Genomic DNA, 16316 nt, shown 5'->3' on the forward strand with positions numbered 1-16316 from the left:
TATATAATTTAGCATCATAAGGAAAATAGATGAAAAAAATGATCAGAAACTCAGGGATCTGTGGAAAGGCAACAAAAGATCTAACATTTATGTCACTGGGGCAAAAAAGCAAAAGAATGAGTGTGGAATAGAAACACATTTTTAAAAAAAAATAGTGGCTGAAACATTTTAAAATTTGGTGAAAAACATACAGATTTAGGAAGCTGTGTGAATGCCACAGAAAATAAATCCAAAATCAGAAATTTAACCTTAATATAGCATCATACAAAGTATATTCTCTGACAATAATGGAATTACATATAAATTAGTCATAAAAAAAGAAAATATCCAAACTCTCGAAAATTAAATAACACACTTAAAAATAATTCACAGCTCGATGAGAAAGTCTAATGGAAATTTTAAATAGTGTATATTGGACTGAATTAAAAGGAAATGACATATCAAAATCTGTTGGATACAGCTGAAATAATGTTTAAAGGGCAGACACTTCTCAAAAGAAGACACTCATGCAGCCAACAAACATATGAAAAAAAGCTTAACATCACTGATCCTTAGAGAAATGCAAATCAAAAACAAAATGAGATGCCATTTCATGTCAGTCAGAATGGCAAGTGTTAAAAAGTCAAGAAATAACAGATGCTGGTGAGGTTGCAGAGAAATAGGAATGCTTTTACACTATTCGTGGGAATGTAAATTAGTTCAACCATTGTGGAAGACGGTGTGGCAATTCCTCAAAAATCTAGAAACAGAAATACCATTTGACCCAGCAGTCTCATTACTGGGTATATACCCAAAGGAATATAAATAATTCTATTACGAAGATACATGTGTATGTTCATAACAGCACTATACACAATAGCAAAGACATGGAATCAACCTAAATGCCTATCAGTGATAGACTGGGTAAAGAAAATGTGGCACATATACACCATAGAATACTACGCAGCCATAAAAAGGAATGAGATCATGTCCTTTGCAGGGACATGGATGGAATTGAAAGCAATTACCCTCAGCAAACTAATGCAGTAACAGAAAACCAAACACCATATGCTGTCACCTATAAGTGGGAACTGAACAATAAGAACACACGGACACAGGGAGGGGAATGACACACACTGAGGCCTGTTAGGAGGCGGAGGGTAAGGAAGGAGAGCATTAAGAAAAATAGCTAATGCATGCTGGGCTTAATACCTAGGTAATGGGTTGATAGGTGCAACAAACCACCATGGCACATGTTTACCTATGTAACAAACCTGCACATCCTGCACATGTACCCCAGAACTTAAAATAAAAATAAAAATGTAAAAACGAATGTTTAAAAGGGATATATAAAACTCTAGACACTTAGGGCCAGGAACGGTGGCTCACAACCGTAATCCCCAGCACTTTGGGAGGCCGACGTGGGTGGATCACTGGAGGTCAGAAGTTTGAGACCAGCTTGGCCAACATGGTGAAACCCCATCTCTACTAAAAATACAAAAATTAGCTGGGCATGATAGTAGGTGCCTGTAATCCCAGCTACTTGGGAGGCTGAGGCAGGAGAATTGCTTGAACCTGGGAGATACAGGTTGCGGTGAGCTAGGATTGTGCCACTGCACTCCAGCCTGGGTGACAGAGTGAGACTGAGTCTCAAAAAAAAAAAAAAAAAAAAAAAAAATAACAACCAAACACTAGACACTTACATCAGAAAAAAAAAAGAAATCTGAAATCAATAATCCAAGTTTCCACTTCAAGACACTAGCAAAACAAGAGCAAAATAAATACAAAGTAAAGAGAAGCAAACAAATAAGAACAGAAATCAATGAGATTGAAAACAAAAATAATAGAGAAAATAAATCAAACCCAAAGCTAATTTTAACAGTGTCCAGTAAGATTGATAGACCTCTAATAAGACAAAGAAAAAAAGAGGGCAAATTATCAAAATCAAGAATGGAAGAGGAGATATCACTACAGATCCCGCAAACATTAAAAGGACGAGAATGGAATACTGCAAAGAACTCTGCAAACATAAGTTCAACAACTTGGATGAAATGCATAAAATCCTTTAAAATTGCAAACTACCAATATGCATCCAAGATGAAAGAGATCATCTGAACAGTCCTGTAACAACTTAAAAGTTTGAATTTGCAGTTTAAAAACCACCTAAAATAGAAGTCTCCAAACTCATACAGTTTCACTGTAAATTTTACTAAACATTTAAAGAAATGACGCCAGTTCTAGATAATCTATTCCAGAAAACAGAAAATGAGGAAACACTTCTCAACCCATTTTTATGAGGTCAGCATTATATGAAGCTTAATACAAAACTGAGAACATACGTAGGCTAAGAGTTTTAGTCTCTATCTTAAGAACAGCAAGAAGCAAATTTAGGATTTGTCAAAGTCAAGTCAAAGATAAAGCTTTGTCAAGAGTCAAGAGTCAAGATAAAGCTCTGGACTGAAAATGAAGCAGGAATAATAACGGACAGTTATATTCTTCCTTTCAGTTGCTCTTCACTCCTAAACTGGAGAGATAAGCAAGCTACATCTGTTCCTTCATGCGTTCTTTCTCCTGGCCCTACTACCCTTCTCTGGCTTGTCTTTCTTTTCTTTTTTCTTTCTTTCTTTCTTTCTTTTTTTTTGACACAGGCTTTTTTGACTCCAGTCTGTTGCCCAGGCTGGAGTCCAGGCCTGTCATCTGGGCTGGAGTGCAGTGGCACGATCTCGGCTCACTGCAACCTCCACCTCCTGGGTTCAAGCAATTCTCCTGCCTCAGCCTCCAGAGTAGCTGGGATTACAGGCACTAGCCATAATGCCCAGCTAATTTTTGTATTTTTGTAGAGACAGGGTTTTGCCATGGTGGCCAGGCTGGGCTCAAACTCCTGACCTCAGGTGATCCACCTGCCTTGGCCTCTCAAAGTGCTGGGATTACAGGCGTGAGCCACCGCACCTGGCCCTCTGGCTTGTCTTTCAAAGAAAAAAGACAAAAGTGCTGGGACTACCTGCATGAAAAAAGACAAAGTGCTGGGATTACAGGTGTGAGCCACCACACCTGGCCCTCTGGCTTGTCTTTCAAAGAAAAAAAAAAAAAAAAAGAGGAATAATAATAACAGTAAATAGATAATGGGTGATATGAATAGATGACATGAAACTCAAAACTGAGTGTTTTTATGGAGGAGAGTGGGCTAATAATCTGAAAGGAGCAATGAGTAAAAAGGAAGGCAAAACCCCAATAGCGAGAAAGAAAATAGCCACGACTTGAGTTATATAAGGGAAGCATTATCTTAGAAATGTTCATAGTAGCCTCTGAGGATCATTTGTATTTCTGTGGAATCTGTTGTAAAGGTTGTAAAGCCATCTTTGTCATTTCTGATTGTGTTTTTTTGGATCTTTTTTTCTTTATTAATCTAGCTAGCCATCTATTGACTATTTTTATCCTTTCAAGGGACACGCCTGTAATCCCAGCACTGTGAGACTGAGGCAGACGATGGCTTGAGCTCAGGATTTCGAGACCAGCCTGGGCAACATGGTGAAACCCCGTCTCCATCAAAAGTAGAAAAAATTAGCCCGGCATGGTGGCTCAGGCCTACGGTCCCAGCTACTTGGGAGGCTGAAGTGGGAGGATTGCTTGAGCTTGAGAGGCAGAGGTTGCTGTGAGCTGTGATCACACCACTGTACTCCAGCATGGGTGACAGAGCAATATCCTTCCTAAAACAAAAACAACAACAATAAAAAAAGAATCAACCTTTTGTTTAGTTGGGTTTTATTTAATTTTTTTTTAGGTCTCAATTTCATTTAGTTTTGCTCTGATTTTAATTATTTTTGTATGCTAGGTTTGGGCTTACTTTGTTTTTGATTTTCAAGTTCTTTTAAGTGTGATGTTAGGTTGTTGAGATCTTTCTATCATCTTGATGTAGGTGTTTAGCACTCTACATTTTCCTCTCAACACTGCTTTTTCTGCATTCCAGAGGTTTTGGTACTTTGTGTCACTATGTTCATTTGTTTTGAAGAATTTTTTTTTTTTTTTTTTTTTTTTTTTTTTTTTTTTTTGAGACAGAGTCTAGCTCTGTGGCCCAGGCTGGAGTGAGCGGCGCCATCTTGGCTCACTGCAAGCTCCGCCTCCCGGGTTCCCGCCATTCTCCTGCCTCAGCCTCCCGAGGAGCTGGGACCACAGGTGCCGCCACCACGCCCAGCTCATTTTTTGTATTTTTAGTAGAGACGGGGTTTCACGTGTTAGCCGGGATGGTCTCGATCTCCTGACCTGGTGATCCGCCCTCCTCGGCCTCCCAAAGTGCTGCGATTACAGGCGTGAGCCACCGCGCCCGTCCTGTTTTGAAGAATTTTTAAATTTCTACCTTTATTTCATTGTTTACCCAAAAGTCATTCAGAAGCAAGTTGTTTACCTTCCATACTTGGAAAGTATTTGCATGGTTCTGAGAGTTCTTCTTGGTTTTGATTTCTATTCCTATTCTACTGTGGTGCAAGAGGATACTTGATATGATATCTTTTTTTTAAAATTTCTTGAGTTTTGCTTTATGACTGAGCATGTGGTCTATTTTATAATATATTCCATGTCTAGGTGAGAAGAATGTATATTCTGTTGGTGTTGGGTGGAGTATTTTGTAGATATCAAATATTGACTTTAAGTCCAGAATTTCTTCATTAGTTTTCTGCCTCCATGATCTGTCTAATGCTGCAATAGGGTGTTCAAGTCCCTCCACCGATTACTGTGTGGAGGGACTTCAGAAAAGGCTATCTAAGTCTTTTTTTGGATTTAGTAGTAATTGCTTCATACATCTGAGTGCTCCAATGCTGGTTGTGTATATTTAAATTTTTTTGTTGCATTAAATCCTCCATCATTATGTATTTTCTTTTTTTGTCCTTTTATACTGTTGCTGGTTTAAAGTTTGTTTTATCTGATGTAAGAATAGGGATCCTGACTGGGCGCGGTGGCTCAGGCCTGTAATCCCAGCACTTTGGGAGACCGAGGTGGGCAGATCACAAGGTCAGGAGTTTGAGACTAGCCTAGGCTAGCATGATAAAATCCTGTCCCTACTAAAAATACAAAAAATTAGCCGGGTATGGTGGTGCGCGCCTGTAGTCTCAGCTACTCGGGAGCTGAAGCAGGAGAATTGCTTGAACCCGGGAGGCGGAGGTTGCAGTGAGCTGAGATGGCGTCACTGCACTCCAGCCTGGGCAAAAGAGTGAGACTCAGTCTCAAAAAAAAGAAAAAAAAAAAGAAAAAAAAAAGGAAAAATAAAAGAAAAGGGATCCTGCTCTTTTTTTGTTTTTCATTTGTGTGCTATTTTCTCCATCCCTTTACTTTGAGCCTATGAGTGTCATTCCATGTGAGATGGGTCTTGCTAAGACGGTAGAAGGTTGGATCTTGTTTTTTGTTTTTGTTTTTGTTTTTGTTTTGAGACAGAGTCTTGCTGTGTCGCCCAGGCTGGAGTGCAGTGGTGCGTGATCTCGGCTCACTGCAACCTCCGCCTCCCCCTCTGCGTTCAAGCAATTCTCCTGCCTCAGCCTCCCAAATAGCTGGGACTACAGGCGCCCGCCATCACACTCGGCTAATTTTTTTGCATTTTTAGTAGAGACGGGGTTTCACTACATTGGCCAGGCTGGTCGCCAACTCCTGACCTCATGATCCGCCCGACTCGGCCTCCCAAAGTGCTGGAATGATAGGCATGAACCACCGCGCCTGACCTGGATGTTGTTTTTTAAATACAGTTTGCTAGTCTGTGTCTTTTAAGTGGAGTGTTTTGAATGTTTACATTGAAGGTTAATATTTTTATGTGAGGTTATGGTGTTGTTAGCTGTTGCTTTGTAATCTCCATTGTGTGGTTGCTTTGTTGCATCTGTGGGCATTGTACTTTTATATATGTTTTGATGGTAGCAGATACTGTTCCTTCATTTCTGTGTTTAGAACTCCCTTAAGCATCTCCTATATGGCCGGTCTGGTAGTAACAGATTCCGTTAGTGATTGCTTACCTGGAAAATATTTTATTTCTGCTTCATTTATGAAGCTTAGCTTGCTGGAATATGAAATTTTTAGTTGGACTTTATTTTCGTTAAGATTGCTACAAACAGGCCCCCAGTCTCTTGTGGCTTGTACAATTTCTGTTGTGAAGTCTGCTGTTAGACTGATGGACATCCCTTTATAGGTGATATGGCTCTTTTCTCTAGCTGCCTTCAAGATTGTTTCTTTCATGTTCACTTTGGAAAATCTGATGACTATATGCTTTCAGGATTGTCATCTTGTGTAATATCTCACAGGAATTCTCTGAATTTTTTGTATCTGTATTATTGAATTCTCTAGCAAGCTTGGGGAAATTTCAGACTATATCCTTAAATATATTTTCCAAGTTGCTTACATTCTCTTCTCTCTTATGAATGCCAGTGAATCACAAGATTGATAATTTTACGTAATTCCGTATTTCTTAAAGGCTTTGTTGATTTTTTAAAATCTTTTTTCTTTATTTTTGTCTGACTGGGTTGATTTGAAGGAATGGTCTCTGAACTGAGCAATTCTTTTTTCTGCATGGTCTGGTCTGTTGTTAAGGCTTCCAATGGTAATTTGAAATTTCTGTCATAAATTTTTCAATTCCAGAAATTCTGCTTAGTTCTTTCTTAATAAGGGTATGTCATCTTTCAAAACTTGGATCATTTTTCTAGGTTCCTTTTGTTGGATTTAATTTTTCTCTTGAATCTGGTTGAGTTTTTTGGCCATCCATATTCTGAATTCTATGTCTGTCATTTCTGACATTTCTTTTTTTAGGATCCATTGCTCGGGAGCTAGTAGGGTTCTTTGGAGGTGATAAAATGCTGTGGCTTTTTTATGTCCAGAGTTCTTGCACTAGTTTTTTCTCATCTGAGAGAGCTGATTCTTCTCTCATTTTTAATTTGCTATCATTTGGATGGATTTTCATTATTTTTTAATCTTTTTCCCCTTAGGGATACAACAGTGGTATATATGATGTCTGATCAATTGGCTTCATTTCTAGGTGCTTTTAGGGTGCCAAGGCTCTGTATAGGTTCCATGTTTGCAGCTAGGTTCATGCAGTGACTTTCTCAGACGTTGCTTGTTGTAGCAATGTAATTTTGTTTTGTGGTGTAATTCAGGCTGCCTTCCAGTTGGTAGCACTTAACAGTGAGGGCCAGCAGATAGATAGGCTCCTACTCACTGTATTTGCCTATTTTTATTTTAGTGCATCTGAAGCAGTGTTCTGGTGAGGAGTGGTGGAAGACAAGACGTGACTCTCTCTCTAAGTCCATTCCTGGGCCTTGGTAGTGTTTCCTTCAGCTACTGGAGCTTACACTCATGTTACCTTTGTCCTAAAGGGGGCTTTGGCAAGCTGTGCTTTCTGTATTCCCTTAGGGGCAGTCAGCACCAAGGGGTAATCACCAGGCAATCCATTACTACCTGGGACCCACCAGTTCTCTGTGCTTGCCGAAGTCAGAGGGGACTGTGGGGTTGTCTGTGTGTGATCTGGTGATGCAGTTGTCAGAAGTTTTCAAACCAGAGTGACTCCATCTTGAATAGAGGCTGGGCAAAATAAGGCTGAGACCTACTGGGCTGCATTCATAGGAGACTAGACATTCTTAGTCACAGGATGAGATGGGAAGTCAGCACAAGGTACAGGTCAGAAAGACTTTGCTGATAAAACAGGATGTGGCATAGCAACCGGTCAAAACCCACCAAAACCAAGATGGTGATGCAGGTGATCTCTGGTTGTCCTCACTGCTCATTATACGCTAATAATAATGCATTATGCTAAAAGACACTCTCACCAGCACTATGACGGTTTACAAATGCCATGGCAATGTCTAGAAGTTACCCTATATAGTCTAAAGAGAGAAGGAGCTCTCAGTTCTGGAAAATCTCTGCTCCTTTCCCAGAAAACTCATGAATAATCCACCCCTTGTTTAGCATATAATCAAGAAATAACTAGAAATATATTTAGTTGAGCAGCTCATGCCACTGCTCTGCCTATGAAGTACCCATTCTTTTATTCTCTTATTTTCTTTATTAACTATCTTTCACTTTGCTCTATGGACTCACCCTGAATTCTTTCTTGTGGAAGGTTCAAGAACCTTCTCTTGGGGTCTGTATCGGGACTGCTTTCCAGTAACACAGTGGCTCAAGCATGGGGGATCCCCGGAAAGGGCAGTGGTATTACGGGTGTGCAACTTCTATGACACCTCAATCTGTGGTTTTTTAGCCCAGTAGATGGCTGTTAAATATGCTCTTTTCTGTTTACCCCAATTGTTTTTAAAATTTATTTTCATAGGCTTTTGGGGCACAGGTGGTAACTGGTTAATGAGTAAGTTCTTTGGTGGTGATTTGTGAGATTTTGGAGTACTACCACCCAAGCAGTAGCCACTGAACCCAGTTTGTAGTCTTTTATCCCTCACCCCCTTCCCACCCTTTCCCCTGAGTCCCCAGAGTCTATTTTATCATTCTTAATGCTTTTGCATCCTCAGAGCTTAGCTCCCACTTATGAGTGAGATCATATGATGTTTGGTTTTCTGTTCCTGAGTTACATCACTTAGAATAATAGTCTCCAATTACATACAGGTTGCTGTGAATGCCATTAATTCATTCCTTTTTATGGCTGAGTAGTATTCCATTGTGTGTGTGTGATATATATATAAAAAACAGTTTCTTTATCCACTCATTGATTGATGGGCATTTGGGCTGGTTCCACATTTTGCAATTGCAAATTGTGCTGCTATAAACATGAGTGTGCAAGTATCTTTTTCGTATAATGACTTCTTTTCCTCTGAGTAGATACTCAGTAGTGGGATTGCTGGATCAAATGGTAGTTCTACTTTTAGTTATTTAAGGAATCTCCACATTGTTTTCCATGGTGGTTGTACTAGTTTACATTTCCACCAGCAGTGTAAAAGTGTTCCTTTTTTCAGCACATCCACGCCAACAACGCCAACATCTATTATTTTTTGATTTTTTGATTGTGGCCATTCTTGGCGGGAGTAAGGTGCTATCTCATTATGGTTTTCATTTGCATTTCCCTGATAATTAGTGATGTTGAGGATTTTTTTCATATGATTGTTGGCCATTTGTATATGGAGTCAAAGGAGATCATCTTGGAGCTTTAAGATTTGACTGCCCCACTGGATTTTGAACCTGCATGGGGCCTATAGCCCCTTTGTTTTGGCCAATGTCTCCCATTTGGAATGGCTATATTTACCCAATTCCTATACCTCCATTGTATGTAGGAAGTAACTAACTTCCTTTTGATTTTACAGGCTCATAGGTGGAAAGGACTTGCCTTGTCTCAAGTGAGACTTTGGACTATGGACTTTTGAGTTAATGTTGAAATGAGTTAAGACTTTGGAGGACTGTTAGGAAGGCATGATTGGGTTTGAAATGTAAGGGCATGAGATTTGGGAGGGGCTGGGGCAGAATGATATGGTTTGGCTGTGTTCCCACCCATACTTCATCTTGAATTGTAACTCCCACAATTCCTATATGTTGTGGGAGGAACCTGGTTGGGGGTAATTTAATCATGGGGGTGGGACTTTCCCATGATGTTCTCATGATAGTAAATTTGTCTAATGAGATCTGATGATTTTAAAAATGGGAGTTTCCCTGCACAAGCTCTCTTTGCCTGCTGCCATCCATGTAAGATGTGACTTGCTCCTCCTTGACTTCCACCATGATCGTAAGGCAAGATCATGAGGCTTCCCCAGCCACGTGAAACTGTAAGTCCATTAAACCTCTTTCTTTTGTAAATTTCCCCTTCTTAGGTATGTCTTTACCAGCATCATGAGAATAGACTAATACACCTGGTCTTGATAAATCTTCCTATTTATTTTGATCCTCTAAATTCTCTCACTAATGTTTTACATTTTGTTGTGTAAAGATTTTGCATTTGTTTTGTTAAGTTTATTCTTATATGTTTTATTTTTTGGTGCTAAGTGCAAATTGCATTTTATCTTGTTTTTATCATTATATAGAAATATAATATTCTTGTACCTCATGAACTTACTAAGATTTCTAGAATTGTTTTTGTAAATATCTTGAGAATACAATATTAAGTCTTTGAGAATAAAGAGAGTTTTATTCCTTCCTTTCTAAACTGGCTGCCTTTAGTTTCTATTTATTTTATTTATTGCACTGGGCAAAACCTAATGTTAAATAAAAATGATAGGAGTGATCCTTACCTTGTTCCCTACTTTGAGAGGAAAGCATTTAGTCTTTCTCCATTATGTGTGATGTTATCTGTAGGTTTGTTGTAGATCTTCTTTATCAGGTTTACAAAGTACCTTTCTATCTTAATTTGCTGAGAATTTCATATCAAAATTGAGTTTTGATTTGGTCAAGTAACTTTTCTTTGCCTAATATGATGCTATTATGATATATTTTCTTCACTGTATTGTATATTTCATAAAAGTAATTTTTGGATATTTAGACCAACTTTGTATTAATGTGATTCATTGCATTTAGTCATCCTGAATAATCCTTTATTTAAATAGCTGGATTCCATTTGCTAATTTTGTTAGCTATTTCACAATATATATTAGTGATATAATTTGGCTGTGTCCCCATCCAAATCTCACCTTGAATTGTAGCTCCTATAATTACCTTGTGTTGTGGGAGGGACCTAGGGAGAGATAATTGAATCATGGGGGCAGTTTTCCCCATACTGTTCTTGTGCTAGCAAATAAATCTCCTGAGATCTGTTGGTTTTATAAGGGGGAACCCCTTTTGCTTGGCTATCATTCTCTTCTCTTGTCTTCCACCATGTGAGAAGTGCCTTTTACCTTCCATCATGATTATAAGGCCTCCCCAGTCACATGAAACTGTGAGTCCATTAAACCTCTTTTTCTTTATAAATTACCCAGTCTTGGGAATGTCTTTATCAGTGGCATGACAATGGACTACAGTAAATTGGTGCCAGTAGACTGAGGTGCTGCTGTATAGATATGTGCTCCCACACATTTCCAAGGCCTACCTAGAATCATTTTCTCTAGCAAGACTTGGGGTCTATGGGCAGTAGCCAAGGGCATTAGTTCAAGACTCATCCTTCCAAAATCTGCCCTCAGCTAGTTCTGATCTACTGCTATGCTGCCACCGAGTCATCTTGGTGATTTAAATCATTTTATAAGATGTTTTAGTTTTGGCTCCCCCAGGAAGCAGTCTAAGATTTACATGAAGATGAAGTACTCTTAGGAACAGTCTGTGAGGAAATGAAAGCAGCACGATTGGGCAGAGTCAAAAGTTGAACTACACTGCAGTTGTAACAGAGACAACAGGTATTTGAATAGGAAGCTTTTAAGGAGCTGGGATGCCCTTCAGAATTGTTCTAAATTGAGAACGTTTTGTTGCTACAGATGTGAATACATGAGAGCATTTATGCAGTTGTAACTGAGGGAGGTACAGTCTGCACATCGAAATAAGCTTTTATTTCTTTTCTTGAATTATATATTTTTATATATGTATATATTTTTAATAATGGCAAAAAGAAGACGAAGGATTATACTTCTTCATTGTAAGTTAACTATGTAGGGTAAGTGGAATAGGTGAAATGTGAAAGATAAGAGATTCATAGACAGAGTCTCTTGAAACACTTCCTTCCCTGGTAAGTGACCAATTTGGAACATGTTGATCAATTTTTCTAAGTTATTTATATTAACGAAGTATTATTATCCTAATTTTACAGATGAGGAAATTGAAAATCAGGGGTTCAAGGATTTTTTTTCAAGCTCTCCCCAGTTAAAGATCCTATTATTCCAATTCTCACTACTTTTTCACAAGTCTGACCAACTGTATCATATATCTTCATACTAAGCAATGTATCAAATTTCAGTGATGAACTAAAATATTAAGATTTAAATATTAAATCTTCACTATCTTTTTTTCTCTTGTGCTCAAGCTCCCTAGGGCTGGCTCAAAAGTGTGAAGGTTCATTATCAGTTGAGTGTCAATGTCAGAAAGAGAAAACCCCAACCCTCCTATATAAAAAGTACACGTGCACAGAGATACTTCCTATCTCAAATAGAATCCCATAAAATTAGTTGATAGTAGCAAGGAAAGGAACAACACATTAAATGCATACCTTTGAAGATTTGCCTAACTCTCTCCTTTAGCATTATTTTCATGGCTTTAGGGTCAATAATTACCTTTTGCCTTTTAAAAGGAAAATAATTATCTTGTAAACAACTTTAGTAACAGATCCTAGTTTCTTACAAGGAACTTTAGAGATTAATCCATCTGACATCTTAAAAACAAAATTTAAACATCAGAAAATATATCCCAAATAATATCAAGAGTGATCAAGAAGGTTTACCAAAAAACTTTATCCCAAAAGTATAGGTGAAACATGTTCTAGATCTATATTTTCAAAACAGCCTAAGTTCCATCATATAAACAAAACCACCATATATGGAGTATAATTCGATTTAATTTCATGATCCTACCACATTTAGATATGTTTGGACTGGGTGTGACCAAAATCAATAATCTATTTTTCAGTGTCTTGGGCTTGTAGCAACAGCCCACATCCCAGTGATTTCCAGGTCCTTTTATCATACAGATAGTTTGTTTAACTATCTATTTGGGGCCAGCAATAACATGGCTTCATTTTGTTCATCCATTGAGCACTATCATTTCAGCAATGAAGGCTCCCTTGCCTGAAACCCCATGTAGTTCCATTTACAGGCCTTTCTGCCTAATAGTCTTGGAGATTGAGGTCACGGAACCTGAAAGCCTTCTTGATCTGCTGAGGACTATGGTGAGGTGAATGAGGCACTGGTCTCAGGTGCAAACTTTAAGGAGGCACTGAAACTCACTCATCAAAAGAAATAATATTTTAATGGAATATATATAAAAATCAAAATTAATGTAAACTCCATGATGTACAAAATAAACATCAAAATGTTAAATAACACAAATTTTTCCTTTGCTTCAGGCTCCAATATGGCTCTGCACTTCACTGTTATTTAGATATGTGATTTAATAACCCTCCCCACCTTTGTAATAATCTTAAACCTTGAACTTTCACTGACATTTTTCCACCTTTTAATACTGGAGGGGATTAGGTGCATTCCCAACCCAACTCACTTCCTTGCCTCCCAACTGCAGATGCAGTAGCTTGAATTCCACACTCTGACCCCCCTCCCCCCCAACACACACACTCACACACACGTTTTTATCCAAGATTTCTACCCTTAGAAAGAGCCCCAAGGCCACTTCTTTGCTTCAGTATCAAAAGATCTCCTAAGCAAAATTGTGTTTGAAGTAGAAAAGCAAGTTATTTCAATGTTTAGATGAATTAATTCAGGATCATTTTAATCCAGTATATTTAAGAAGAAGTCTAGTTTTTATTTCTAAGGACATATTTAGCGTAAGCATTCACACTGAGACCACTACCTGGGCCAGGTCACCTGCACACATAATTCATCTTGCCACTTGCACATGGAATCCATCTTTCCAATAAAAGTGTAGAAAATGTTTTTTTTTTTTTTTTTGTACAGTTTTAGCCGCAATAGTCTCATGTCTTGAAAAATCTAAGTTTTGTTGGGATTTTTCTTCCTTTCTTTTTCTTTTTTTCTCTTTAAATATTAATGCCATTTGGGAAGCATCTAATCAAAATAAACCATTTCTGAGTCTTTGAACTCAGTATTCCATCTTTTAAATCTGGTGCAAATTACAGGAATATAAGACTATGACTGTCTTTTTACCTTTTGAGTTAAGACCAACTAACATATCTGAGTTACCATATCTTTGGCAGTTTCAGTGTCCTCTATATAACCTATCCTTAACATTCTAACCTCATAACTTATTAATATCATTAAATAACTATTATTTTTGCCCCACTTCACCCATCTCCTACCTCAAAGAACCAATCTTGAACTTGTCATTATCTGAAAGAACTTCTCAGAAACCTAAGTCTCTTATGCTTCTCTCCAATCTCAATCTCCCAGGATTCAAATTTTCTCTTTTCCTTATTTGCCATTAGGAATAATCTTTGATTTGAAAAAAGAGATATGTAGCTTCCATTTCTCCCCACATAAATGCTTCCTTTGACTTATTTTTTCATCCAGCTTAAATTTCAAGATACAACAGTTTAAACATGTTCCCATGCATCTTCAACTTGATTTCATTTATTCATCCAATAAATTACTACATGAATAATTATTTCAGATTTCAATGATTATTTCATCCAATAATTGTTTAGTATAGATTCTCTACAAAGCTGTAAATATAAAGTCAATTAAAGCACAGCTCCTGCCCTACAACTGGTCATTTCAAGCACTTCTTTTAAGAAGACTCCTTGGGCCATCCCAATCCCAGGTTAACTTAGATGTCCCTCCTTTGTGACCCTGGAGCACCCTGTAAGTTTTCATTCAATACTGTATTTATGTGCACAGAAATATGAGAATACCTTAAGCAGACAGACTACATCTCTTGTCTTTTATCATCCCACTGGCTAGCATGTGTGCATAAGGTTTGGCTGAAAACAATTTAACTAAATGCAATTTGACCAAATGCATAAAGCAATTTGGCTAATAGATAAATTTTAGGCAGAATGGTATTGTAAACAAATATTTGTTACTGGTTTTAAAATTTGTAAAATACTGGTATACTGGGGGAAGAGTGCGTGTATGGCAATTACCCAAAGCTTCGTGTATCTTTAAGTATTTTTATCCATATTTCTAAATTGGCAGAGGGACGCTCCTTTTGTCACATTTTCGTTTATCCCAACCTATATATCTAACAAATTGTGTATTTTAAAAATTACAGGGGCCAGATGTGGTGGCTTATGCCTGTAATCCCTAGCACTTTGGGAGGCCAAGGCATGCGGATTGCTTGAGCTCAGGAGTTCAAGACCACACTGAGTCACATGGTGAAACCCCATCTCTACAAAAAATACAAATAATAATAATAGTAAGCCAGGTGTGGTAGCGCATGCCTGTAGTCCCAGTTAATTTGGCGGCTAAGGTGGGAGGATGGCTTGAGCACAGGAGGTCAAGGCTGCAGTGAGCTGAGATCACACCACTGCATTCCAGCCTGGGTGACAAGTGAGACCCTATCTCAAAAAAATAAAATAAAAATTACAATGTTATAAAACAGTAGTACAAAAGGACTTATTCATGTATACACTCAACAAGTATTTACAGACTGCCTGCCCTCTGCTAGGCATTATTCTCGGAGTAACAATAAACTGGGGAGCAGACAGACAAGGTCCATCATCACGTGTACATTCTGGTGGATCTCACTTTTGAACAGAAATGACTAGAAAAACCTCTGACTAGAAACTTATGCAACCAAATACCAATATCGTACATCTTTAAGTTGAAGGTCTTATGTTTTCTAATGTACTTTTCCATTTTGATTTTCCAATATAAATGGGCACTGTCAAACAATAAGAAATAGGAAATAAATAGGAAACTGGCCATATTCAAACAAGAAAAATGCTATTAAAAATCTGAGATTTAGGATTGTTGAAAGGTTTCTTTTTCTCTTAAATAAACCCAAATCAATTTTCAGTTCCATCCTTCTACTCAAAGGTGTATTTGAAGAACTGGTACATTATCTTATAATAATAAAAGCAGGAATATTAATGATCTGGCAATTTTATTGGTGTTTTAAAGACATAGTTGTAATAAGAAAAATTTTAATTTATAAAAGACTTATTGATAAAATAGCAGGCAAATAATTTTTCAATAATATATGTGGTAGGAAGGGGTTAGTTTTCATAGAATATAAGCTTAGTATGTAATTGACATGACCTTTGCTCCCATCCCACGTCCTGAGCCTTCCACAATATGGCTCCAACATGACTTTCTAGTCTTATTTTCTGGTAGGCACCTAACAACTATTGTTCTCCAGGAAATCTGACTGAAAAAATTATAAATATAATTTAAATTATACATATATAATCTAAACAAATAAAACTAATTTGTTGAAAGCAATTTGGAAATTGGCCTAAAGCTACTGAGAGAATGGTGGCAAATATGACTTTGATTGAAATGCCAAGTTCATCAAAACTGTAATTTCCTAATCACTAATTTTGTTGTTGTAAGTTTTATTTTAGTATTGGTATAAGAGTGCATCGTGCCGGGCGCGGTGGGTCAAGCCTGTAATCCCAGCACTTTGGGAGGCCGAGACGGGCGGATCACGAGGTCAGGAGATTGAGACCATCCTGGCTAACACGGTGAAACCCCGTCTCTACTAAAAAATACAAAAAACTAGCTGGGCGAGGTGGCGGGCGCCTGTAGTCCCAGCTACTCGGGAGGCTGAGGCAGGAGAATGGCGTGAACCCGAGAGGAGGAGTTTGCAGTGAGCTGAGATCCGGCCACTGCACTCCA

This window comes from Piliocolobus tephrosceles, chromosome 5 (assembly GCF_002776525.5).
Source record: "Piliocolobus tephrosceles isolate RC106 chromosome 5, ASM277652v3, whole genome shotgun sequence".
In the NCBI taxonomy this organism is placed as follows: Eukaryota; Metazoa; Chordata; class Mammalia; order Primates; family Cercopithecidae; genus Piliocolobus; species Piliocolobus tephrosceles.